Source organism: Pinus tabuliformis, chromosome 1_2 (assembly GCF_031772625.1).
Source record: "Pinus tabuliformis cultivar Carrire ecotype Pingquan chromosome 1_2, CPIR1, whole genome shotgun sequence".
In the NCBI taxonomy this organism is placed as follows: Eukaryota; Viridiplantae; Streptophyta; class Pinopsida; order Pinales; family Pinaceae; genus Pinus; species Pinus tabuliformis.
This window is the reverse complement of record NC_142298.1, coordinates 1,241,942,190-1,241,969,508: the sequence shown is the minus strand read 5'-3', so window position 1 is coordinate 1,241,969,508 and position 27,319 is coordinate 1,241,942,190. Positions and strand designations below refer to the sequence as shown.

The 27,319-nt window shown below is 41.0% G+C and overlaps 1 protein-coding gene across 3 annotated transcripts in view; it reads right to left on the bottom strand.

Moving 5' to 3' along the window:
* The window catches only part of PTAC12 (plastid transcriptionally active 12), a 59,582-nt gene that overhangs the window by 1,556 nt on the left and 30,707 nt on the right, over positions 1-27,319 (bottom strand). The gene's annotated exons all lie outside the window — the stretch shown is intronic.

The window sequence follows — 27,319 nt, the reverse complement described above, 5'->3', positions numbered from 1 at the left end:
CTCTGAACTATTTTCTAGGTTTCCTATGGCATTAAAAATCTTGGGTAAGTATGTTGGGATGGTATCTAACAATTTCTAGGTTTCCTATGGTATCAGAAATCTTGGGTGAGTATCTTGGGCTGGTACAGACAACTGACATGCCCTCATGGCAGTTTCTCACGTATTGGCCAAGGCTGATGCTGTACTTCCCACTTGCATTGAGCAATCCTTTTTTATTATATATTCTACTTGGCTGGGATTTCCAAGTATAAATTTTTGAATTAGATCTCATAAAAGGTATAGGGCTTGGGCCTTTTCAAGATTCTAGCTTATCATTAAAAGCACCTCAAGGGTACACAGAAGAGGTAGTGCCAACAAGAACATCTTCACAATCATATCAGATTATCAACTAATGCTGACTCCTTGATCAATACAATGTTGTAGAGGAAAATCCTAAAGACAAATAAATTGTAGAAGATAAAGTGTTGTTTTTGCAGAGTTTGGAAGATTTGTAGCCAGCATTGGAAACACATCATTGCATATCTTTTGAAGCCTAAATTGCACAAACTTCACAAAAGATAAGGATTTCCAAACCAAGTATGGCATGAAAACATGGCACCAAAAAATGTTTTGGAATCAGACAATTCAAAAAATGAAAATACATATATATATATATAGAATTCAAAAATAAATTTTTCTAAGTGGAAAATTATTAAGAAAATAGAAAGAAATGATCAACAAAATTAGATAAAGATAAAACCAAAATCCAGAAAAAAGAGAGATGATCAAATGGAACCAACCAGAAAATCCCTAAATCTGCATGTTGCCACAAAATCTAGCAGGCCTAGTGCAAAAATCCCCACTAGGTGGAACCCAACATTATGGCAACAAGAGAAAGGCTTAACACTGTCACTCGGCAATATTTCTCCTGTTCTTCAGTGGTATTTGACCACACGGGGGACTTCCCTAAACTAAACTAAAGAATATTCAATGATTATGGCTTAAGGTTATAGAAATAAGATCTATAAAACAGAATAAAGCACCAGCAGAGCCTAGAAGGCCTAGAAGTTCCATGCAAAGTTGAAGTAGTCTATTCCTAGACCAATTTGACAGTTGTTATAACTTAGGGTTGTGCTGATTTTCAATGATACACGATGTCATATACCAGACAAGGAAAAAGGCCTTTTGATGAATAATAAAGAAAGGAAGCAAGGCCTCCAAATAGAAACAAAGGATTAGGAGTTTTAGTGTAGTTGTATGGCTAAAAACACGCATAAAAAGCAAACTATGAATAATAAAGAAAGGAAGCAAGGCCTCCAAATAGAAACAAAGGATTAGGGGTTTTAGTGTAGTTGTATGGCTAAAAACATGCATAAACAGCAAAATATGGATGAAATCAGCAATGCTAGATTTTGCATTTATATTATTTGTTGATGCAACTCCTACTTTATGTGAAAATTTGGAAAACCCCGAATCCTACTACAGCAATTGATTAAGTCTCTTCTATTTGTTAAATGAACCGAACAAATTATTTACTGCGTCCTACGGTAAATATTGAAACTAATACACTGCAGCCTTCACAAATACAATATTGTGGAAGAAAAATAATGCTGGAAGAATAGATGCACACACACACAAGTACACAGTTATTTTTGGACTAAGTCCCCAGAAAACCCCAACTCGGGAAAACTGGTGCAGCACCTGAGGGTTTAATTATTATGCAGTAGTAAATCTGAGTACAAAGCTATGGATGCTCAAATCTAGCAATCCATGCAGAAAAATGGCTGACAGAAAGTCTATGGAGAAAAATCTCACTCCCACTGGTGATCCAACACTGACCTTGGCTCAAGATGAGCTTCTCTCTGCTGCCTCTACACAGTCCCTGCATCAGCCTATGCAGTGTTGTGTCCCACAACTTGGACCAGCGTCTCTCTTGCAAATTGATCAGTTGTTGTCTAGAAAATCGATTCTCCTAGCCTGAAGGCTCCCACTCCGGCTTCTAGCACTGAATCATTGCTTCTCCCCAGCAAAATACGGATTCCCCTCTGAAGCACTATGCTGCCTCTCTGTGGCACTCACTGCCTCTCTGTTATGCACTCACCGAACTGGAAAATCTCCCTTCGGCCTTACTATCCCTACCCCTCTCTCACTACTTCAATCTCACTGAATCACCTCCAGCAACTAAATGTTGCTACTGTAGAGATTGATTCCCCAGCAAATCAAATTTTTGGTGTCTCGAGTGTGTTCTCCAACCCCCATCGAATTTCTTCTTATAATCTCTCATTGAGACATCAACGACCAAAATTAAAACAAAATCGATGGCTAAGATTAACTAGAACTCGATCCATGTCTTCTTCTATAAGATTCTCACCATGACTTAATTAATACCTTTTAATTAATTAGTTTTCCTAAGTTTAGACTTAGGAACCATTAAAAAAAGATTAATTATTTTAATTAGTTGTCTCTAGGTGGAATTTCCATAAACAATTACCGAGTTTTGGAGAATACATGTATTCTAGCCTCTCCACCAAATTTTGTGGCTAGAACATATTTGATGCTACAAAAACTAACACTTTATGAACCATAAAGTCACTTTTTAGCAACATTCCACATAAAACCCTAGCCGCTATACGAAGCCTATACCTAGAAATCTAGGAAAAAGATAAAGGAATTTAATTAATTGAATGGATGATCAACACAATTTATGATTATTGCCTTGTCCTAAATGCGTTAAATGGAGTCTTCTAGGGCAAAATTCAATGAGAATGGCTTTGATGTCGTAAGGGTAAATGCCTAGGGAATCCACTTTTAAAACCCTAACTATTTTCCTCGTGGAGAGAGAACTTAAATACAAGGAATGCACGTTCAAAGTTTCCTTGTAGGTTTCAAAGAGAACAATTTTGCATGTTATAAAGGAGGAAGATTTCAACATAGAATTAACATTTAATCATAGCACAAAATTGAAACTCTACTACACAAATATAATATGCTAAATATAAAAAATACGCATGAAATTTACAAAATTCTCCAAAAAAAACTTCATTCAATCCAAGGAAAACATCTCCACACAAATCTCCATCTCCAAGAAAATTTTCACCAGAGAAAGATCACATTTCGACCCAAGTAGAGAAAAGAGACCAATTCACGCTCTTTAGAAGAAGAGTGATGAATGTGTGATGATGAATAGCACAAAATAGAAACTCTACTACACAAATATAATATGCTAAATATAGAAAATACGCATGAAATTTACAAAATTCTCCAAAAAAACTTCATTCAATCCAAGGAAAACATCTCCATACAAATTTCCATCTCCAAGAAAATTTGCACCAGAGAAAGATCACATTTTGACCCAGGTAGAGAAAAGAGACCAATTCGTGCTCTTTGGAAGAAGAGTGGTGAATGTGTGATCATGAAAATTAGAGTAAGGTCTCGTCTATTTATAAAAGTAACTCACCTTATTGCCACTAATTTTACAAGTAAATCCTTAAAACAAGTTTGTTTGAGTGTTCAACAAGTGTGAGGTTACAAGCCAACCTCAATATTGTTGATAAATGTAACTAGGTTCGCTCTTCATAATGACATGTGCAATCATGATTTTATGTAATTGATGTAAAGAAGAAAATAAAAATAAGAATTATAATGCTTGGGTTATGGGTTTCAAGCTTAAGGAATTTTATTTTATAGTTAAGGCTCCCATTGTGAGCCTTTAGAGTTGGTCATCAAGTCATAAAGTCTAGGGAGTCAATGTCATGAATTGAAGACATGTTACATATTGTAAAAAGTAATTTTGTTTGAGCCATTAACACTCCAAGACCTCCTCACAAGCGCTCCTTCATGTCGACCCTCAAAATAAGATGGAGATCTTTCTAAAATGGCAAGTCGGCCTAACCCATGGCTCAAGTCACCCTACTTCCAAGAGCAGGGCACTATATATAGAATGAGCTTGACCTCGTTAAGAATACATTCGATCAAGGATCTAAAATAGAAGAGAAGGTGCGAGAAACCTAGGAGAAGGAGCCTCACATCAAGCGAGGAGAAGAAAGTCAAGGAGTCGAAGTATATTGATTTTTTTAGGCCTGTTTTGGTTGATTCCTCCCACACATGCGAAGAAGAGAAGTATCGTTTGTTGCTCAAGGAAGCTGAGTTGTTACAGTTGTCCTAAAGGATCGAATCAAGGAAGAATAATAAGTCTTTCATCAAGCTGAGTTAAAGGAGAAAGTCATACTATCCAAGCGAAGGAGTTTTAGGGATCAAATCACCATCTATCTCTCCCATGTTCTGCAACTAGGGATTCTAAAGAGGTCGAGGGTTGCAGGAAGCCTAAATCTGAAGGATAGCCAAGAAGGAAAGAGAAGCAAGTAGTTTGACCATCATTGACTCCAGGAAGAAGAAGAAGAAGCCTTGTGACTTGGTCTTGGAGAGGTTAAATAGGTCAAGGGTCTTGGTCTTGGTATTCGTCAATTGAAGTCTCTATAAGAAGATGAATTCGTTTGGGTTTTCCTCTCAAGTTGGAGAGGTTTTGGCCCTGACTGATCGCCTATATTCTGTGTCTCTTGACTCTTTATTGTTTATTATTTGGTAGTTGTTTGATGAAGAAGAACACTGTAATAATATAACTAAAGAAAAGATCCTAATTTAAAGAAGTAGAAAGCATTCACAAGCAATTATCATAAAAGAGAAATCTCCTAATTCTAATGCCCTAGATTTCTCAACATGGTATCAAAGCTAAGGTGACAAAATCAAGGAAAGGGCATCTCATCAAGGGACGCTCAAGGATCTCATCAAGGGCATCTCATCAAGGACCAAATCTCGAGGAGGGCATCAAAGCAAATCTCGTCAAGATCTACAAATAAGTGTCAAAATCCTAGATCAAAGAAGAAGTCTACATTAGAAGAAGTCTTGGGATCCCCAAGTCATCATCTAAAGACCACTAAGACCTTGCTCAAGTTGAAGAGATCTACAAATCAAAGTAACTTGAAAACTACTCATCCAAGAGAAGCAAGATCAAGGATGTTGTCGTCATCCTCAAAATTTCTAAGGCAATCTCCCTCTCACTGAAATAAGTATTTCTTCTTAAAATAAAATCCTTATCCTCGAAGAAGATCATCCAAGAACCATAAAGTCATCATCAATCATCATCAACAAGGACATCACCATAAAAGGATCTAAAATGATCTCCCTCTCTGTGGAGTCAAGGATCACTCTCGAAAAGAACTATATTCATCAAGAAGAAGTTCTTTATCTACATCATCATCAAATTCAAGGACGCAGCAAGTGGAAGAAGCATCTTCACAAGTATATTTATGTCTACATCTAAATCTGTCAAAATGTCTTTTTGTAAGGAAAGCAACAAATTGGTTGGGGCTTCGAACTTTCTTACATGGATGAAGAGGACATATCTGAATCTCATCAAAAATGAGGTCATGGAACATAGGGTTATGTTGACGATGCCGTACCCAGCAACATTCAGGGGATCTCTGGGGTATGAAGTCCCAACTAGACCTCACACCGTTTAGTGTAGGAGTCCCATCCGGTATGATGGCCTGGTTTCCATTGTCTTAGAGATTTACCTTAGCTCTTGCTTGTCAGCACATGAGAGTGGTCTTCTTTGCCTTCGAACAGCGTGGTTCATGTGCTTGGTGAGTGCTTAATGTTACTTGTGTCAAGGTTCATTCACCGCGGAGGGAGAGGGTGGAAGTGAGCCTCAAGTGGAAAGGGAAGAGTCCCAACTTTGTTAGAGACACACAACACAGTACGACATGCGCGGCTTCCGGCGGAGTAGTCCACACGGATGTTGATCTAGGTGCATATTGGTGGCCACTTGCCTATTCCACTTGGACCCCCAACACTATCTCTTTCAATTTTTCGGTTTCCTTAATTGTAGCACAGTTTACTATTTTTCGCAGTTTTCTGGGCCGTAAACTTTCGGAGCCGTTTTGAGGCCCTAAACAGCATTTTTAGGGAAAACGAAGAGATTGGAAACGTCCCAAATCAACTTGCCTATTTTTTTCGGCCCTCTCTTTGAGATCTTCGAAACTAGGTATTATGATAGCCAAACGGATATCGTATGCCAAAGTTATGACCTCGAGAAGTTGACGTAACAATTTACCCAAACAGAGCCCACAATTTTGGCGCTTCATTTCCTAGGGTTAGGTTTTTGGATGTTTAGGGTTTTACATTGTTTCTCAATAATAAATAAGCCTTTGAGCCTAATTGTAACACAGTTCTGAGGCATGTAGCCGCCACATCACTTCTCAGAGATAAGCTACCATCGCCCAAGCTAGTCTTATTTCCATTCTGTTTGTAAACATATTTCAGTATTTGATATTAATGAAATGAAATGTTATTTCTACTGCATTTTTGTACTTATGATTATATCTGTAATTTGTTGCGTTCCTATTTAAATCCAAATCAATGGTATCAGAGTGATCCGCTATTTCTCTGTTTTGCTTTGCATGTCCCCAACGAGGTCGGGATATAAGGAGCTAGGGCTTGAACTGGTTGAACTTTTGCAAGACCAGCCTCACAAATCCCGATGGCCTCCCATGGCAAATGAAAAGAAAGGCGAGGGGGCAGGAGATCCTATCAAAATCTTGCTCGAAGAAGCCCTCGAGCAACAAAGTAACGCGATGATGGACAACTTTGCCCAGATCCTTCAGCGGCTACCCAAGGGCGACGCATCTACTTCCGGCAGCTACTCTGGAAGTGCCACACCATTTAAGGTACAAATTAACTTCGACATTCCCATATTTGAGGGTCAAATAGATGCAGACGTTGTAGATAAATGGTTAAACCTACTAGAAGAATATTTTTCCATACATGATTTTTCCAGCCGGGAAAATATCACTTTTGCATTTCTCAAAGCAAGCCCCCACGTCAAGGACTAGTGGGAAACCTACTATGAGCAGAAGGATGAAAGTGCAAAGTCACTATTTTCATCCGTACCCACTTGGAACTTGTTCCGGGATGCCATCAAGGAGCAATACTACCCTGTCGGGAGCTATGAGGATAAATACATAAAGTGGATAACGCTACAACAAGGAAGGGACCAAGATGTACCGGAGTTTACCAATGTTTTTTCATACCCTTCGCACGTAGTTGGCTATCAAGGATTCTAAGAACCATTTGGTTCTCAAGTACCGCGACTGCCTACACAGGTACATCCAAGACGAGATGGAGTTCCTAAACATCTCCTCGCTCCGCAGACGAGATGGAGTTCCTAAACATCTCCTCGCTCGGCACAACATACCGATATGCCGTCAAGATCGAGCAAAAGTTTAAACAGAAGAAGTGAGACTTTGGATCTGCGCATCCAAAGCAAGGGAAAGGTACCCCCAAGCTGCAGAACAAAGGACAAAGCCAAGGTGGGGCAGCCCAGGACAACTCGCCAAAGCCACAAGCAAAGAACAACACAGTGAAGCCGAAGAAGGACACAGGAAGTGGTGTGAGTTCCATAAGAGCTGCACTCACAACCCAAGTGAGTGTCGGGCCAAGCAGTCACTGGTGGCCGAGCTAAAGGCTTCGGAATCAGATGCATGTTCCGACTCTAAGTCAAAACCCAACAAGGGGAATGACAAAGGGAAGCAGATTATTGATGTGAAGCCCAACGAAGATCCAGAAGGAGGAACCCGAAGATCCAGAGGAGGAGGAGCGCCTCTTCCACTCCCAGATGTGGGTAAAAGGTTCCCCGCTACAGTTCATTGTCGACAGCGAGAGCCAAAAGAACCTCATTTCGGCAAAGATCGTGAAGCGGCTGGGCTTACCGACCACAACACATCCACAACCATACACCATTGGGTGGCTTCACCAAGGACGGGATCTTCACATGAGCCAGCAATGCCGCCTTCCATATAGCATCAAGCCCTTCTCGAATTAGGTATTAAGTGGCGTTTCTCTCTTTGATGTTTGTGATGTATTATTAGGCCAACCATACTTATGGAAGCAACATGTTGTGTATGAGTCAAGGCCTCGTGCTGTTATTGTTACTTTGGGAAATAAGTTGTACAGGATACCGAAGGTAGCACTGCCTACCGCCATCTCTTTGCTTACTGCAAAACAATGCAGTAAGCTCATTTCCAAAACCGGGAAATTTGTTTTCCTGATGATACACCCTCAAGTAAAGAAGAGGATGGTGGCCACGACCTCCAAACAAGGCCCCTCCCCACGACAACAATAGATGGACAAGTTCGTGGAGGAGTACGAGGACATCTTCACCTCCCCCGCAGGGGTGCCTCTACACTGTCAGGTCAAGCACTCCATCGATCTGACCCCAAGTGCGTCACTGCCCAATGGACCAATCTATCGGCGCTCCGTTTCGGAGAGAACAACGAAATCAAGAGGCAAATTCAAGAGCTACTGCAGAAAGGTCACATTCGACTGAGTTCATCGCCCTGTGGGAGCCCGATGGTGTTGGTACAGAAGAAGAATGGGACTTGGAGACTCTGTATTGACTATCGGGCGCCAAACAAAATCATTGTCTAGAATAGGTACCTAATCCCACGGATTGATGACCTTCTAGACCAACTAAAGGGGGCAAAATATTTCAGCAAGATCAACTTGAAGTCAGGATATCACCAAGTACCAATCGAACCCTCCAATGTGTGGAAGACTACCTTCAAAGCCAAGGAGGGCCTTTTCGAATGGTTGGTTATGCCTTTCGGGTTGACGAATGCTCCTACAAGCTTCATGAGGCCAATGGATGACATCGTGCGGCCATTCACCAACTCATTTGTAGTGGTATACTTGGATGACATCCTAATATTCAACCAGAGTGGGAAGAGCACCTCCACCACATCCGACAAGTTCTCCAAACACTGCGGCAACACAAACTATGTGCCAATTTGGAGAAATGCGCTTTTGGCATGACCCAGGTTTAGTATCTAGGATATCTGACAAGTTCTCCAAACAATGCGGCAACACAAACTATGTGCCAATTTGGAGAAATGCACTTTTGGCATGACCCAGGTTTAGTATGTAGGATATATTATTGATGAACAGGGGGATATATTATTGATGAACAGAGGGTGCATGTGGATCCAGCCAAGATTCAAGTCATCCAGGATTGATCAACTCCAACCACTTTGACAGAGCTCTGCAGCTTTCTGGGTCTTGCCAATTTCTACCGCAGGTTCGTGTTGGGATTCTCTCATATCACGTGGCCCTTGAGTCAAGTCACCAAGGGAGGAGCGAAAGCAAAATTCTTTTGGTCTGGATCTCAACAGAAGGCATTCACAGAGTTGAAACATCGCCTCTACTCTACACCAGTGCTCACATTACCAAACATGCAACAGCCATTTGAGATCGAGAGAGATGCCTCTGACTATGCTATTGGGGCAATCATTACTCAACAGGGGCATCCAGTGGTATATCACAGTGAGACACTTTCAGACACAAATCCCACTTATGACAAAGAGTCCATTGTGCAGGCCTACCAACAATGGAAGCATTGCATTTTGGGGAAGGAAACGATCATCCACACAGACCACCGGCCCCTGCAAAACATACAGACGCAAAGGAAGTTGCAGAATGATCGCCATCAGAAGTGGTCCCCATAGCTACAACAATTCCATTTGAATATCAAGTATAAGAAGGGCAACACCAATAATGTTGCAAATTGCCTCAGCGGACCACCGATCATGGCGTTAACCACCGTGCTCAACTCTTGTGGGCACTAGATTTTTTATTAGCCACTTCTCCACAAAAGCAACCCAAAATTCGGCCACACATACCAGAGGCTCTTGGAGGGTCAACAAGTTCCAGATTTTCACCTCCAGGATGCCCTATTATGCCACCTAGGACACCTTTGTGTTCCTTCAAGAGAGCGTGCTAAGATGATTTGGGAAGCACACTATAGTCAAGCCGTTGGGCATTTCGAGGTCGAGAAAACAGTGGCAGTACTGCAAAGTATTTCTATTGGTCGAATCTTCGACAGGATGTCAAGAAGTACATCAGATCCTGCACTGCCTGCGCCATTTCCAAACCTACCATCAAGAAGCAAGGCCTCTATACTCTGCTGCCTACCCCTAGTCGACCTTGGGAATCCATCTCCATGGATTACATGTTGGGCCTTCCTTCTACTAAGCATGGAAATCACTGTGCTTTTGTAGTCGTTGACAGATTCTCGAAGATGGCCATTATGACGGCCTGCAAGAAGAATATCACCGCAGAAGCCACTGCTAAACTCTTCTTTGAACGAGTGTGGATACACTTTGGGATCCCACAATCTATCATCTTAGATCAGGACAGCAGGTTCCTCATTGCATTTTGGTCCAATCTCTAGTCGATTCTGGACACCAAACTCACTAAGTCCACAGCTTTCCATCCCCAAACTGATGGCCAGACAAAGGTCGTCAACAGGATGATCATACATATTTTGCACATATACAACTCAAAGCGTCCACGCACATGGGATGAGAGCCTCCCCTATGTCGAGCACAGCTATAACTGGGCTCTCCACAGCTCGACTGGCCACAACCCTTTTCAAGTGGGCTTGGGATTCTAGCCACTATGTCCCATTGATGTGGCCATGCCATTTGCAGCTATCATGCAAATTCGACTCACGTCCAGTCTAAAACTGATAAGGCAAACAGCTTCATTGAGCACATCCAACATATCGGCCAACAGGTCCATGACATTCTGGAGAAATCAAATGCCAAGTACAAGCAACGACATGATCAACATCGAGTGCCACACAAGTTTCAAGTGGGCGACAAAGTTTGGTTGCATTTGTAAAAGGAAGGCCTTACCAGAGCCTATTGGAAACTCAGACCACTCTGATATGGTCCTTACACTACCAAAGTGATGGGAGACAATGCATTTGAGCTCAACATTCCCCCATTCCTTGGCCTGCACCCAATGTTTAATGTGGACCACCTTCAACCATACTTCCCACCATTGCTAGACACATCAGACATTGCAGAACAGCTCACACCTAGAGAGTTAAATCCAGATTGCATGGAACAAGCCACAATTGATCAGATCATGGACACATAGATCAAGAACACCTGAAAGCAAAGGATCCACCTATATCGAGTTGTCAAAGCAAGCCAACTCCTTCACCAGAGTGAGTGGCTCACCAGGGGACCCAGTTCAGCAAAAGTTTCCTCATCTCATGGAGGAACTCAATGCAATGGGGACCATTGCTTCCTAAGGGGAGAGGAATGATCCAGGTGGATATTGGTGGCCACCTGCCTATTCCACTTGAACCCCCAACATTGTCTCTTTCAGTTTTTTGGTTTCCTTAATTGTAGCACAGTTTACTATTTTTGGCAGTTTTTCAGGCCCTGAACTTTCGGAGCCATTTTGAGGCCCTAAACGGCATTTTTAGGGAAAACAAAGAGATCGGAAACATCCCAAATCAGCTTGCCTATTTTTTTGGCCTTCAAACGGCATTTTTAGGGAAAACAAAGAGATCGGAAACATCCCAAATCAGCTTGCCTATTTTTTTGGCCTTCTCTTCGAGTCTCTTCGAGATCTTCGAAACGAGGTAATATGATAGCCAAACGGAGATTGTATGTCAAAGTTACGACCCCGGGAAGTTGATGTACCAATTTATCCAAACAAGGCCCATAGTTTTGGTGCTTCATCTCCTAGGGTTAGGTTTTTGGATGTTTAGGGTTTTCCATTGTTTCTCAATAATAAAGAGGCCTTTGAGCCTCATTGTAACATAGATCTGAGGCATGCAGCCGCCACATCTCTTCTCAGAGATAAGCTATCATCGTCCGAGCTAGTCTTATTTCCATTTTGTTTGTAAGCATATTTCAGTATTTGATATTAACGAAATGAAGTGTTATTTCTACTGCATCTTTGTATTTATGGTTATATCTGTAATTTGTTGTGTTCCTGTTTAAATCTGGATCAGATGCAATAGCCACAAGCACACAGTGAACGGATAGCACGTATAAAACCCAACGAAATAATCCACACGAGTGCGACGGCCATTATAACAAGTTTATGGAAATGGTTTTGTCGAGTGTCAGCAGGATAGCCCACATGGGCGAGACAACATTAACAACTTATACAACACATTTTCATAAGCATATGTATTAGAACAACCGAAACAGTTCCATTGTCTTAATACAGGTTAAGGCAACTTGCATTACAAGTGTCCAAAGAATAGTCTTACAAACAAATACGATACATGTGTGAAAAAGTGTTGGCCTGTTATCAGGTTTCTGAATTAAGCGAAAATTCCAAGACACATTGGTACACCTTTACATCACTAACCCCGATAGCAGGGCATTGGAGCCACTGCTCGCTCCTCAAAGAAAAGACTACAGACTCTCAAGGCTATGTGGGAGGAGCTAAGGTGAAAAGTCTTTTGCATGTACAAATGACGGGTATATATAGCCAAGGGTGAAACTGACCCTTGTTACTGTTTGACTTCCCTCATGACTGTTTAACTTACATGGCTCTTCAACTTTACATGTGGGTCTCTTGGACTCCCACATTACATTACATTGATTACAACAGTGTGGCTCACAGTAGTGATGTGGCCAAGATGACTCATGACATGACTCGACACGACAGAGCTAGTATGTTCATGCTGCTGCTGGTGTCCATGTCAAGTTGCAATGCTGCTGAGTGATGAGTGTGCTCTTGGTGTATCATAGCTTCACCTCCACATGGCAAGGTGTGCGAAGTCTTCGATGGTCTTGGTGTTTGCTTAATGTTGCACGTGCATGTCTCTCCGCTTGTGCTTGGCATGCTCCATATGTTCGTCTGTTCGCGAACAAGTCTCCTTGCATGTGCTCCTTGTTCATCCCATTCGTTATCGCGCCATGTTTCATCCATGTACATGTATCTGCAATCATTCATGACGAGACAACATCAAATCTAGAAATCTCCTAGTCTACCATGATGCATTATCTTTCGCTTTCAGATGCAGGTGGCCGAGAGAGAGAACAAGGCTTTGAAACTACGTAGAGCACATTTGCGGCCAGGATGCCAGCTCCGGGCACTGTCAATGAAAATTGCGCAGAGGCAGAGGTCACTAGGAGGCTGAGATGGGCAGTGCGGATCGACAATGACTATCTGTAGGATCTGGTTCGGCTGGAGGGTAGATCTGTGCAATTTTTCCAGGAGATAATGCAGGCAACAAGGGGAGACTGGCAGTAAAAACTACGCAGATTCTCTAGGGAGGCTAGCAATGGGTTGCGGGAGGCTGCTGGCCAAAACTACGCAAAGCTAGAAGGCTGGCCTGCAGGACATCCCTGTGCAATTTCTAGGCTGAGCGGGATGCTAGGCAGCTAGGAGACTGCCCATGAAAATTGTGCAATTTTCAGGAGGAGCAATAGGACAACTGATAGGGTGACTAGCTGACAGAACTGTGCAATTTTTTATGGCAGTGCAGCGACAAACAGCAAGTGTTTGTCCGGCATGTCTACGCAATGGCAACTCCACAGGGGAAAGCCATAGCTTGTTCATCCTCCTTTCTCAATTGATCTCTTGATTAGTTTGACTGACCATTGTGTTCTCAGTTAGTTTGGGTTGATATAGGTCTACACAATCATTGGTTGCTATCTTAGAGTGCTCAGTCTGGAAGTGTTTGTGAAATTCTTTTTATTTTTTCCATCATTCCTCGCCCAGCGCGCTTTTTGATCTGACAGTCAGTTGCCAGCATGTTTTTTATTAAAAACAGTCGCATTGATCCCCTGTTCAGTGCCAGTTTGGCCTTAACAACTGTGTTGATCTCTGATATTAACAAAAATCTAGGGTTTCTCTATCAAACCCCAGTGTGTCTGAGCCCCTAAGATCTTGTTTTGTCTTGTGTGCTTGGATTTGTCAGTGTTTTTGATTGGTTGTCTTTATTAATTTGCAAAATTTGTCTCATTGGCTTTGAAGTGAAATTTGATTGAGTTGTAGGGTTTCTTGTCAATTGGTCATGGCTTGTTGCTTCTTGGTGTAATTGAGATATTGGTTTTGTTGATCGATCGAGTGTTGTTTTCTATGGAAATCATTGAAAACATCATTTTGCATTTGTTTTAGCTTGTCTTTCAAAATTTACTTTTCATGAAAATGCATTAGATTAGTTGCATTGAAAAGTTAATTTTTGAGATTCATCGTTGAAAATAGATCACATTTTTCAGTGATTGAAAGCTAAAAACTGTATTAGATGCATCAAATCATTCAAAGGGAAAAGAAATGCATAATTCATATAAGTACATCTTAGTAAAGTAAAATCATTTTGCTTTCGAAAAAGTTGCATTTAGGATAGTGAAAAGTGAAAATCATTTTTACTTTTGACATTGCATTTGGAAGACGAAAGTGAAAGCTAGTGGAAGGCATGTTGTTTGATGCATTTTGTTTTATGCATTATTGATTGAAATTTCTTCCCTTTGATTAATCTAGCTTTTCATTGAAATGAAAAGTTTCATTTTCTCATATAGTTGCATTCTAGGATTCAGGTGACATCGTTTGAGCCCAAATTGAAACATAATTCAAGAACAACATTAAAATTTATTGAATTAACCTAAGAAGCATTTGGAACTTAACGCAAACATTTAGAGGTCTAAGATAGAGATGTGTTCCAGCGTCTATAAACCTAGCAACTGTCGTAAACTGCCCGCATTGTATCCCGGGGATGAAATCCCATTCCAGTACGAAAGTATATTAGAGGTTCTCTAGCACTCTCGAGTATATCGAAGGTACTCTAGTATGGCAAGTACGGGAATGCTCTCACTGAACGATTATGCATTAGACAGTGCTAACACGGACCTATGCTCCCCATACCGTCGCATATATATTGGGAAACCCCACTAGGATGTTATCCTTTAGCCACAGGTAATCGAATCAACCACCTTGTAGACGTGATACACCGAACACAGCATTCGGGGAGATCGATCGCTGTGCTTGAAGTCCTTGGTTTCGGCTAAGGTGTATATAAATCTTGCCTAGCTTACCCCTTTTGTTTTGTTTTGTTAATTTCTAAAATTAATTAATTGACCACAAAAAAACATTTTTCCGGTGGAAACACTCCTTATTAGATCTTAGGTTGATACCATTGGCAACGTTTCCCAAGTCTACCAACCAAGGAAACCCCTTTGGCGGGAATCCTAGTCCTTTTCTTTCTTTTGGAAATGTTGGTGCTCCCTATATGGCAACGTTGTCTCTTCCTAGATTGACCATTGGTCTGCCAGTTTGGTTATTTTCAGCCTCGGTGATTCCAAGTGTCCAAATTGCTTTTCAACCAAGTTCTCCTCCACCTGAACAACATCAACCTCATGTTGATCCTAAAGTTGACCCCTCGCCTTCTTCACCCCGTTCTTCCTCTTCGCCTGGTGAAAGTCTAAATTCTAGTAACCAAGAAGTTAAGAAGAAGAAGAGGACGAAGAAGAAGAAGCAAAATAAGCAAGGGGGCAACCAAACAACCATTGCTATGGATGCAATTGATGAAGAAAAATCTTCCAACTAGCCCCGGAAAGTAAAATTCCCTTGCATGTTATGTAAGGGTGACCACCTTCTTTGGAATTGTCCTGGTATTCCCAAAGTCTTAGAAGTGTGGTCCACAGGTTCACATCGACCTTTGTCATTAGCCTCTAGAGTTCATGCTAGTGACAAACCCTCAACTAGTAACAGTAAAGCTCATGGGAAAAAGGGAAAAGTCAAATTTCCCTGTAAGTTGTGTCAAGGTAATCATCCCATTCACCTTTGTCCTATTATGGATGAAGCTTCCAAACAGTTTGAAAACATTACAGCTTCTCAGCCTTATCTTTCGATTGGTTATCGAAAGCTTTCCCCTGATCCTCCGCTACTTGACAAAGTGATTGATCAAAATTCATATTTGGTCAACCCCACTCTCTCTAAAAGTGAGTCTCATGAGTCCATTGTTGACCAACCATTGGTTGAGAAAACGGTAGACCTGACTCCACCTTCAGTTAATCGTACCTTTCCGGTAGAGAGTGAACCTCATACCACTCAGGTTCTTATGGTGTTTTTAGTTTCGAATGAACTAGAGGGAAATCCTCTCATTCCCGAGGTGCATGAGAGCAGTTCTCTTGAACCCATAGCGCAAGAGGGAAACTCTCACGTTCCTACGACACCCCCTCCGAGTAGTTTAGTCACTTCTTTTGATTGGAGTCGACTGGCAGGGTATCGTGTTTCGTCTTATGTGCCTTTCCAGATTACAATACAGGCTTATAATATGGTTGTACCTAGCACAGTGATAGACAAGGGTGCATATGTTAGCATTATGTCCTCAACTGCTTGGCAAGCTTTAGGTTCTCTTCAGCTTGTCCCCATCACCCAAAATCTATTAACTTTTAACAGAGGAACCAGTGAACCGTTAGGGATCCTTCCTAAGTTGCCTATTACTTTGGGAGGAAAGACTGTCTATATAGACGTGATGGTTGTCCAAAGCCCACTGGATTTTAATCTTCTCCTTCGCGGTGACTATGTTTATGTCATGGGAGCCTTGTCTCTTCCCTCTTTCGAGTGATGTGTTTCCTACATGAAGGAAGCATTGTGATCATTGATCATCTTACGTTTATTGGTCCTGAATCAACTCCCAAACAATCATCATCCCTAAATGGTTCTTATATGCAAGCGATATCACCCTCGCCACAGGTTAATTACGTGGCCACTTGTTCCATGTCCACATCTACTGATGATCTAGTAGGTGACGTAATGCATCATGTACTGGAGACATTAGAGCTCGATTTTTCATTTGGATCCCTGGACATGTATCCCTTCCAGAGTGTTGTTCTCCCATCTGATGAGAACCTCTTGGAAGCCATGGCCTCTTTTGGTCTGTGATCAAGGGCTTGGAGCAAAGTCCCTTGCCTTGTGTCAAGCTCATTAAAAAATGAAATAGGTGCTATGAGCATGGTTCCTTTACTTGTGTCAAACTCGGTAAAAAATGAAACAAGATGTCATGAGCATGGTTCTTTTCCTATGTCAAGCTCATTAAAAAATGAAACAAATACCCTTCCAATTCGAGTCTTTGATTATATCTCGTAAAGACCAAGTTGTGTCTTTCACTTGATCTCGTAAGTGAACCTTCATTCCATCCACCTGTTAGTAACCAGTAGTCTACTTAGGTGAATGAAATGAAGCTTGCGGGTCATGTACCTCGAATTGAGTCTTCATGCTGGGGGCATGAAAACTTATCTCAAGCATAGTTTATCTTTATTTCAAGCTTGTGTAAAAATGAAACCATTCCCACTTTACATCTCGTGATTGTCGTTTTTATCAGCCAATTTTTGCCAGATGAGCCTTGGTTTTTTCATTCCATCATCACCATCTCTTTGGCAGATCATATGCTTTCACTTGGTTGTTTTACCCTTTCCTGGGGAGCATCTGCAATGAGCGGTCTTATTAGCCAACCTCTTGACCCTTACATGTTTTGAGTAATTTGATTATAATTGGAACCAGTTTCTATCCTTTTATACCACTCATTCTTCCAGGCAGAGTCATCTTTTAGCTCTTTTCTGACTCTTGAAATATGAAAAGATTGTCGAGCACTTGCCTTTTCGAACTCAACAAAGTAAACGAAATGACATTTACTCAGTATAAGTTTAACCCTTTTCAGGACTAAGATAGACTATTGTACAAGGAGGAATACCTTAGTCGAACACGGCTAAGAGGTTCTCTTGGATATTGTTTTCTACCTTTTCGATTTCAAGAGACAATTTACAAAAAGGGACCTTTGGACTTTTCTTTTTCGCTTCTTTTTCAAACTCTCTAAACATAAAAAAATGTTGAATTTCACCTCCGTCAAACTCGTAAAACTTAAACGACGCAGGACTTGTCACCATGACGAGGTCGAGTTCCTCCTTCCTAGGGCTCGTAAAACTTACTAGGATGGATTCATCCGAAGGGTGAACTTATATGGCAAGCATATGCTATCCCCTTCAAACTTGCAATAAAAAATATATAGGGCACTCACCAAAAATGGTGGGCGAAAAAGTGAAAGCATTCATCTCTTGTATCCTGTAAAGGAAGCATGTCGCTCTTGAACATGACACTCATCTATTACTTGTGTCAGGTTTGGGACATCCTCACTTGGTCACTTGCCTTCCTAGGTTTGGGGAATCCATTTTTCCTCTCATTTGATCATACCATTCGATCATCATGACCTTTGATCCGATGTTGAGTCAAATGCTACCAAACTCTAGAGTCGTGTCGTCGATATTTTCAAGAGAAGTCTTATCTGCAGTTCTTTACCGCCTATACATTGTCTGACTTTCTGCCACAGTCCTAGATCACACTTATCTACTCTACTACATCCTTTTGTTTCATGTCGATGATGTGGGATTCATTATGGCCCTCCTTCGACGGATCACTTCCTGTTGACTTCAGCCCATCATCCGGGTATATGATCTAGAAACTCCCTTCCAGTACCTTAGGGCTTGCATGCCTCAATGGCAAGTTCTTTGCATTCGATGAGAGGTTTACATCATTGACCTTTGATCGGATGATTCCACGAGTGTTCGACTTAAGTTTCATTTTTCACATTCATGGATTGTGCTGATTGTACCTTGAGAGCCATTGTCATCATTAGTGGTTTCTCTTGTGCCTGTTAACGGTTTACATCATTGACCGGTAATCATGTGGTGGTTTTTTTATCATATTCGACTTCGACACATCTATTCACATGTTAAAATTCGTACATTCATTGGGTCGAGACCGAGCGCAAGGCCCTGGATTTTGTCTGATAAAATCTAGGTTGCATGGAGTTAGGAGTCATTCATGATTGCACACATGTTTCCTCAAGCCAGATGGTTGCAACCATACCGTGGGCCCATATTCATGATCCTTTCTATTTGGATGGTTGCGACCATACCGAGGATCTTTGCAAATGATCCCTTTTATACAGATGGTTGCATCCATAACGGATTCATGTATTATTAGATGCCTATTCCTGTATCGTTAGGCATGACCATCAGAGATGTCAGATATGTATATGTATATGTATATGCTTGATTTGTAGGTCTCATAACAATGTTGCTCTTGTCCTTGCACTAACTTGTAAAGCATCTCAACCATCACTCCCTATTTTGCCTTCATGCTTTAGGGGGCATCTATTACACAATATTTTGTCATATCTCATGTTCACTTCCTGTACCATATCCCAAAGTGCCAAAACATTGACTATTGTGCAACATATCCATCATGATATCCAAACCAAAACTGTTGATTTGGGGTAGCATCGGATGTGCTTTGGCCACGAAAATTGGTGGAGAGGCTAAAGCACATGAGATCTCCAAAACTCGGAAATGGTTTGGAAAGATTATACCCGGTTTGGGAGATATTAGAATAATTAATATTTTTAATGGAATTCCTAAGTCTAAACTTAGGAAAAATAAAATATTAATGGGTATTAATATAAAACTGGGTTAGAAAGTTCCAAAAGTCATGGATCAAGCAAAAACTAATCTTAATTGTTGATCAGAGATTTAATCTCGGTCGTTGAAGGACAAATGAGAAAAGTATAAGAGGAGGCTTGAGGGTCAGTTGGAGAAAACACCAGAGTGATCAGTCATTCATTTTGCTAGAGTGGGGTTGCTAAGAAAAAGTGAATCAGTGATCAGCAGCAAGGGGCAGTGAGTACTAGACAAAGAGGTAGAAACAGTACTGAGAGACCAGCGTAGAAGCTGGGAGAGAGAGAACAACGGCCAGTTCAAGCCACGCAAAGCCCAGCAGAGATAACGCAAAGGCTAGAGGGACTACGTCATCCACGCAGAGGTCGCTGGAGTGACGCAAAGGGTCCCAGAGGCTGTGCAATGCCTCAGAGGGCTGATGCAGAGGGTCCTGGGTCTAACGGAGGTTAGCAGGAGGCTGATGCAGAGGCCAGAAGGGCCAGCGCTGAGCTTCAAAGTCGCCAGAGAGGGTTTCGTGGGAAAGGTTTTCTGAATACTTGTTTCCGAATATAGATGTATTGTTGCCGTGTATTTTTCTCTATCGGATGAGCCGGTTAGGCACCCAGTTGTACTCAAGGAAATACTACATTAATAAACCCTCATAATAACTGCACCGCTTTTCTCGCATTGGGTTTTTTTGGGGACATTTGTCCAAAAATAACAGTGTCACTTGTGTGTTTGTTTTCTTTCAGCCGATGATCTATAGATGTTGTGACTGTGTTGTATTTATTTCGGTATTTAAATGTTTAAAAAAACTTGTTCAAAATTTACAAGTAGAAGAAATAAACCAACAGAATACAGATTAATTTTCTAATGAATAGACTTAGAAATTTCAACAAAAACCTCCCAAAAGAATCAAAGGAAAACTGCCCTAAATCCATTATGGAGAAGGTTACATAAAAACCTAATTTTTGGCATCAGCGCGTTTTGCTCCACTGCCTACCCATGCTAATGGTAGGTTGCTCAGTTATACACTTGCGCTGCCAGCATGGGTTTTCTTGCTCTGATAGGTTTTTCCAAACTAGAGGATAAGCTTCACTCACTAGAGCCTTCGGGAACAGCAAGCTGGATATTGGTTGTAACTTCTTGTTGATATGGTCGAGCTCTCTCATTTGGGCCTCTTGATCTTATCATCATGGGCTTTCCCCTTGAGATGTGGACCTTCCTCCCTCTTTTATGGATCCCTAACTCCCTCTCCCTTCCTATAAATTCACTCCCTTCCATCCCCAAATGGTTGGTCATTGATTATTGCATCCCTATGCTGAGATTATGCTTACATGCTACCCATTCTAGCTTGGAGAAGGAATGCTTAAAGAGTCTTTGCTTGGACTTGGACATCCACCAAAAAGAGGTCTTCAACATCAAGGCATAGGTTGTATGCTTCCCTTTTTAGCTTATTAATATATACATATGATGATCACTTTCCATAATTGTGTAAATATTTACGCTATTAGCTTAATGTTCCTTGATATGTTAAGTAGTTTATGTTTGATGTATGCCACATATGCTCTTGTACCTTGCATAGTACTTTGATCTTTCTTGCAGGTAATTGGACGTGAAGAACAACTAAGGAGCAAGGCCTGGAGCGAACGCCTCAAAGCCATCACCAAGGATCGAGCGATTAGCATCAGAGCAAGGTAGGTTTCTCCTTCTCTCTGCATTTGTCAAACATAAGCTAGGAAAGTGTATGTTAGTTTGTTAATTTGTTGCTAGACCCACTCATTGGGCTAGAGGGATCGCCTCTGTCCACAGAGGGGATTTGCCTTTACAATAGGGGCCAACTGGGCATATTGGATCAAGTGCATCCTCCTTGTCCAATGAGTGAACCACGAGAAATCTCTAAATTATTGTGGGGATCCATGAAGTGCAATCTTCTGTTGTGGAGGGCAATGGCTCTCAACGCTCACCCTATATGCGCCAATGTAGCCCTCCGAATGATTAGGACCCCGTATAGGGAGACCAAACCCAAATGGAAACCATTTGCAATCATGTATAAGATCCAATGTGTCCCCTAGCCTTCCAATACAACAAGTCATTAGAGAAATCGAGTAAATGAGCTTACCTAATCATGGACCACAAGTGGGGACTTCATAATGGCCTGCCCTTCCACAATGGGCTTCGAGATGTGCCAATGTCTCTTAAACTCCTAATGGGGTTACTTAGGTATCCTATTAGGTGGTTTCTACCTCTTAAGGGGATAATATAGTCAAGGTACATTGTTAAAAGGTGGTGGCATGTGACAGGTAGGTGGATGAAGTAGGAGATGAGAAGGGGCAATCCTGGGTCACATGCTGGGGTACAAGGGTAACTGATAAGAGGGAAGCCCACACTTGGGTTTATAGTGTGTGGGAGGAAGCAATCATAGTACATGAGGTGCCCCAGCCTTGGTTTTTCCACCCTTCTTTATATGTCTCTTTCCCTTTTATGATTTTCTTTGATTAACTGCTCGAGGCTCAAGGGGTTAGAGCATGATGTATAATATATGGCAGTGAATTCCCCCTTTTAAGATGGGGTGGTTCATCGCCCAACAAGGGTTGGAACAATCATGGATTCCTATATGATGAAGAAGGCTCATAAAACCCTAAGGAACCGAGGTGATGGCCATGATGATGAGGTAGAGCTCCATGTATTGGCTTTTTCCCATGTACTAAAAGTTTGTCTCTACCATCTTTTGCATTTTGTGGTACTTTTCCTGTTGAATGTGGCCATATATGCTTTTAACTTTCTTTTCATCTGCATCAACCGTCAGACTTCATTCCAAGCCATGACCCAAGGTTTGGGCAAGGGCAAGGGGCGACCTGACCCTATGTGAACCTGATGGAGGAATGTGGATCTGGGTGGGAGAAATGATGGATGGGGTAATAATGAATGGAAAGAGGGTAATATGAGCGGATAAGGGAGTGGGACCACACAACCAAAATTGGGGTTTCCTGTGAGATACCATCCCTAGAACCAAATGGTCAGTAAAAGAAATCCCACGAGAAAAAATCCAACGTTAATTCCTGAAAGAAGTCTAGGGGACAGAAGCACAAACCTAGCCCATTCTTTTTGTCGAATCCCCCCATTAATCCATACCTAGAAGTGGCCATGATAAGCAAACTACAATACTCAATGTCCAAATGACAAGACACACCTTTAGATTCGAGAAGCCACCTTCAAACATGCAACCATGGCAGATGGGCGAGGAACCACATGGTTGGCTCAAGTGGTGAAGAAATGGTACAATGAGCTAGCTAATGGTTGCAAGGGGTTGTTGGTTGCCGGCTGAGGACCATCTTGGAGAAAAATATTTCTCCTAGGGATATTACCCACAAAATGGTGCGTAACAGGTCTATAAAGAGACACATGTCTTCATGATGATCATGTCGGCTCATTTATGATGGACGAACCACTATATATACAAGCTTAAGGACTTCGCATAATATCACAGATCAAAAGCTCGGATTTCAAAGAAGATTGCAGTGATCTTAGAGATGAAGTTTCGGTTATCTCAATGGAAAATTTTCGGTGATCTTAGAGAATTTCGGTAACCACATATACAAGCTTCAGAAATATTCTCGGCATATAGAATGTGGATTACAGTGGAGATATTTCGCTGATATATCACAATGACTCAGTGATATTTCAGTCTCACAGTTTTGGTACTACCATAGTTTCGATGCTATTACAGTGATCACATTTTGGTGATATTACAGTAATGTATCTCGGTGCTATCACATTGCTACCACAGTGAATGTCTCGGTGCTATCACATTGTTACGACAGTGATGAAGCCTCGATTCTTCAGTATCTCGATGCTATCACAGTGATAAGGTTTTTATGTTAATGGATAAAACTTCGTATTATCAACTTTCACAGCTATCTCAGTGAGTAAGTTCAGAGCTTTCACACAAGGATGATTCAGAGATCATTGCTATCTCCAGATACAAGTTCAGTGCCATTGCAAGGATCAAAGTGTGAAGAAGAATGATTGCTACATAAGCCATAGAACTGGAGAATGACAAGGTTGACTTGATGGATGGAGGTAGTCTGAAGCCTAAGTTGTAAGGGTCCTAGTCATCTCAACTTGAATCTACTGCAAAAAAAAAAAAAAAAAAATTTGACTGGGTTTTCCCCTAGAGTGGGTTTTTTCCTTGGCAGTGTACCTACATCTTGTGTTCTCTTCTATTTGTTGTTTGGCATTAGTCTTGATGATAAGAAAGATAACTCAAATAATAATAATGAAAAACATCACAAGATAATGTCAAAATAAGAGAAAACATTTAACTGCCACACTTTAGATTTCTCAACACAAGGAAACGGAAGTACAAATTTTTTCAATAGGACCAATCCATCTATCAGTCGTTTATGTGTCATTGTGAACCCATGTTGCAAGTTATGTAATGTAAATGATGTTAGTAAGACCATGAATGTATGTAACAACCTAAGTAGGCCTATTGTTATGACAAGAGTTTCATCCTAAGAGGTTTTTTCGTCTCACTAACTCATTTGTATTTCTAAACACGGATGGTCAGCAGAGTTTTTCCCTCTAACTTCACCCCAAAACTAGGGTGGAATTATTCGTCAAAGTCTTAGGTGAGTCCTAGCGTTCTAATCGAGTCTTATGTAAAAGTGATTTGGGAATAATTTAAGCTAATTGGCTAAATTACTTCATTACAAATCACTTGGTCTACTAGATCATATTGTGTCGCAGAATTGGGTATGTAACTCGAGGGTCTAATCGAATGGGTATTCCCCCTTTGAGAATTGAATTATAAAAAATCTTATGTAAATGTAAAAATATTTTAATGCATGGTCTCTCATACTTAGACATCGTGGTTAAAATATTAGAGGGAGAAAAAAACATTAAATCCCTTCAAGTGTCAATTAATTAATTTTTCTGGCAAAAATAATTAAATCCTAAGCCAGAAATTTAATTAATTAGAATCAAAAATAACATCTTAGGAAAATTAAATTATCCAAGTGGAAAAATTTGTGGCTCTTAAAATAACAAATTTTTGGAGGTCCTCCGCCAAGGGAATATGGGATATTTCAAGAAAAATGGGACTCTTGGACCTTGTGGTTAAGTCAAAGTCAAAATTTTGAGAAAATTAGCTCAAAATAATTAATTTTGAGCTAATAAAAATGGAATTAAACGAGAAATTCGAAAATTCCTCAAAAATAAAAATTCAACGGCTAAAATTAAAAGATGATAAAGTATTTTTCGATGGTCAAGATTATTTTGACAAGGATCAAGCACACTAGCTGTTATTTTTCCACTTGGAGGATTGATCTATAAATTAGAGAGTCATTTGGGTCTTTAACCATCTGATTTATGGTTAAGAAATTGTTGTTGAAACATTGATGTAACACTATTGTTGTGTTGGGAGCTTTTATTTCTATCATAATAAAGACTTTGGGGTGCAGTTCAAGGTGTTCAATGTTCGTTGATTTGTGGTATGTGTTGGCTACAGGGTTTCCTATGTTGTGCTGGTAAATGATAAAATTTGTTTTTCATTAGATGGGGATAAAGTCATTCTATTGATAGTTTTGGGCTAATCTTAGATGATTTGATTTGCCATATGATTAACATATTTTCTTGAGATATATACATAGTGTTTGCAGGTACCCCAATCCTTGGTCTCCAAGTTCACAAACTATGGGCATGAACCGACTTTGTTTGGATCCCAAATATTTATGTGGTTGATTTAAAAATTGGTAAGGCTATAGTGTGCATTGGGTTTCTAAAGTATTTTAAGCCATTTATCAAAGAAAAAGTTCCATAAAAATTATTTCTCTAAATTTATTTCAAAACCCTTGTATATTTGTAAATTTGTGTAAATAGATTTGTAATTTAAATTTGTAAATTATTTTGGCTAATTAGGGTTTTTGGTTTTTGAGATTTTGTATATATTTGGGGTTTTGGGTATTTTATCTCCATTTTGTAGGTGAAGTCAAGAAAAGAAGCTAGAATAGAGCTAGATCTAAGCCCTTGAGGGTAAGATCTAGTCTCTAGAATTTTTGCAGGGCCAGCAATTGGAAAATTTAAAGCAAAATTCAGATGTGAGCCAATAAAATTTTCAGAAGTTGGGGTTTTGAGTTTTAGGCCTCCCAAGCCCAGATCCAGTCCTCCTAGGGCTAGCATCCTCCTCCTCTTGGCCTGCGTCAACCTTCCATCCCTCTGCATCTTCATTTCAACCCTTTTTAATGCAGTTTGTACCCTCTAGGGACCTCGACCTCCCTTTCTAGGCCTTGCTTTGGGGTCATTAGGCCTTATAAAGCTTAGTTGTAGGCCTAGGAGACCTCGACTGCACTCCACCACAGACATGTCTCATGTGCTAGAAAAGGGAGAAGCTTACAATGAGAAGTAAACCACAGTTGTAGAGGAGGTCTAGAGGCAAGGATCTGGGGTTGATGTGGATTGATATTAGCCCTAACCAGATTGCAGACTTTGCAGCAATGCCACATCATCTCATCAGGTGGATGGGTGCCCTAGGAGAGAATAGATTGTAGGAGTCTGTTGGCAGCCAAGAGGGGTGTTTCCTAGATGGTTGGATGCCCTAACTAGAGGTAGATGCTATAGTGAGGCTTGGTCACTCATGGTCTATTGGAGGGCAGCGTGAAAGTGGACCAAGTATAGACACTGGATTGGGCATTTATGGTCTGCTAGAGGACAGCACGATAGTGCCCAAGTTGGAGCCCAGTGTGCACCGTCTTCATGGACTTAAGTGGCCACTAGAGTGGCAGGCCGCAGAAGTTGAGCTCAAGGTTTGATCAACTAGGAGTAGTTTGAGTAGCCCTAGACTTGTGTGTGGAGAAGGACAACTACAGCAAATGATGGGAAGTCCTCCTAGCCTGTGTTCATTGTGGGAGATGGACATCTTGCAGTGATAGGTGGCAGCCCGTTGTGCCCTATGTTGGTCTTCATTGAAGCAATGCAGAAAGACCATAGTGGGCTGAAGTCCCAAAATAGTTGAGGAGCAGCAGTGGGCAGATTGACAGTTGTTCACTAATGGAGTTGTGAACAACTCAACGGGAGTCTCGATGTGTTGATGCGTTGATGAACGAACGATCAACGAGAGAACTGATTGTTAAGCCAAGATTCAGTAGCCAGATGGACTTGGAGGATTGATAGAGGCAAGGGTCGCAGATCAGGAGCCGAAGGACTGGGAAGGTACAAGGTACGACCGAGAGGAGCTTTGAGAGTGCGCTACAATCAGATGGTCATAGTATCTTGTTGAGAGTAGATTGGTTGTCGATGGATTGACACCAAGCCCCAGTTTTGTATTCTTGTAATAGTGGATGTATGAGGGCCATTATCCCTAGTACGGGAGCCCTAGACTGTTGTATTATTCAGTTTGATTAACATCACAAAGTTAGGTTGAAAATTGTAAAAAGTTATCTATATTTTGTGCACTAATAGATTTAATGTTGTTTATATCCCACTGTGCAAAGTAGTTTCGTTGTGATTCTTGGTTTGGTAGTGTAAGTGATTTAAGATTCTATCCCATACACCAAGATCGTGAAAAAACAACACTCTGGATCTGGAAAAACTTTCCTCCGGACTCACTGTCCCTACCCTTCATTGTCTCTGCTTCCTTCTCTGGCTTTCCAGCAACTATTGTTTCTCTCTAGAAATCGAATTGCCCCAGGAAAATGAACTCCACAAGTATCTCAAGCATGTAGGCCATCTACCCATCGACTTCTTATAATCTTTTGTTGGGCCTCTAATGACCAAGATTAAAACTTAGTCAAGGGCCCAGATTGATTCCCCGTCAATCCGTGTGAATTTCTAGATGATTCACACCTTATCTCAATTAATACAAATTAGTTAACCAGATTTGCTAAGTTTAGACTTAGGAAATATTAAAAAATAGGCTAATAATCTAATTGGGACACTTCTAGGTGGAGTTTCTAGAAACGATTTTTGGGTTATGGAGATCTCATATGTTTTAGCCTCTCCAAAAATTTTCGAAACTAGAACACCTCCCATGCTACAAA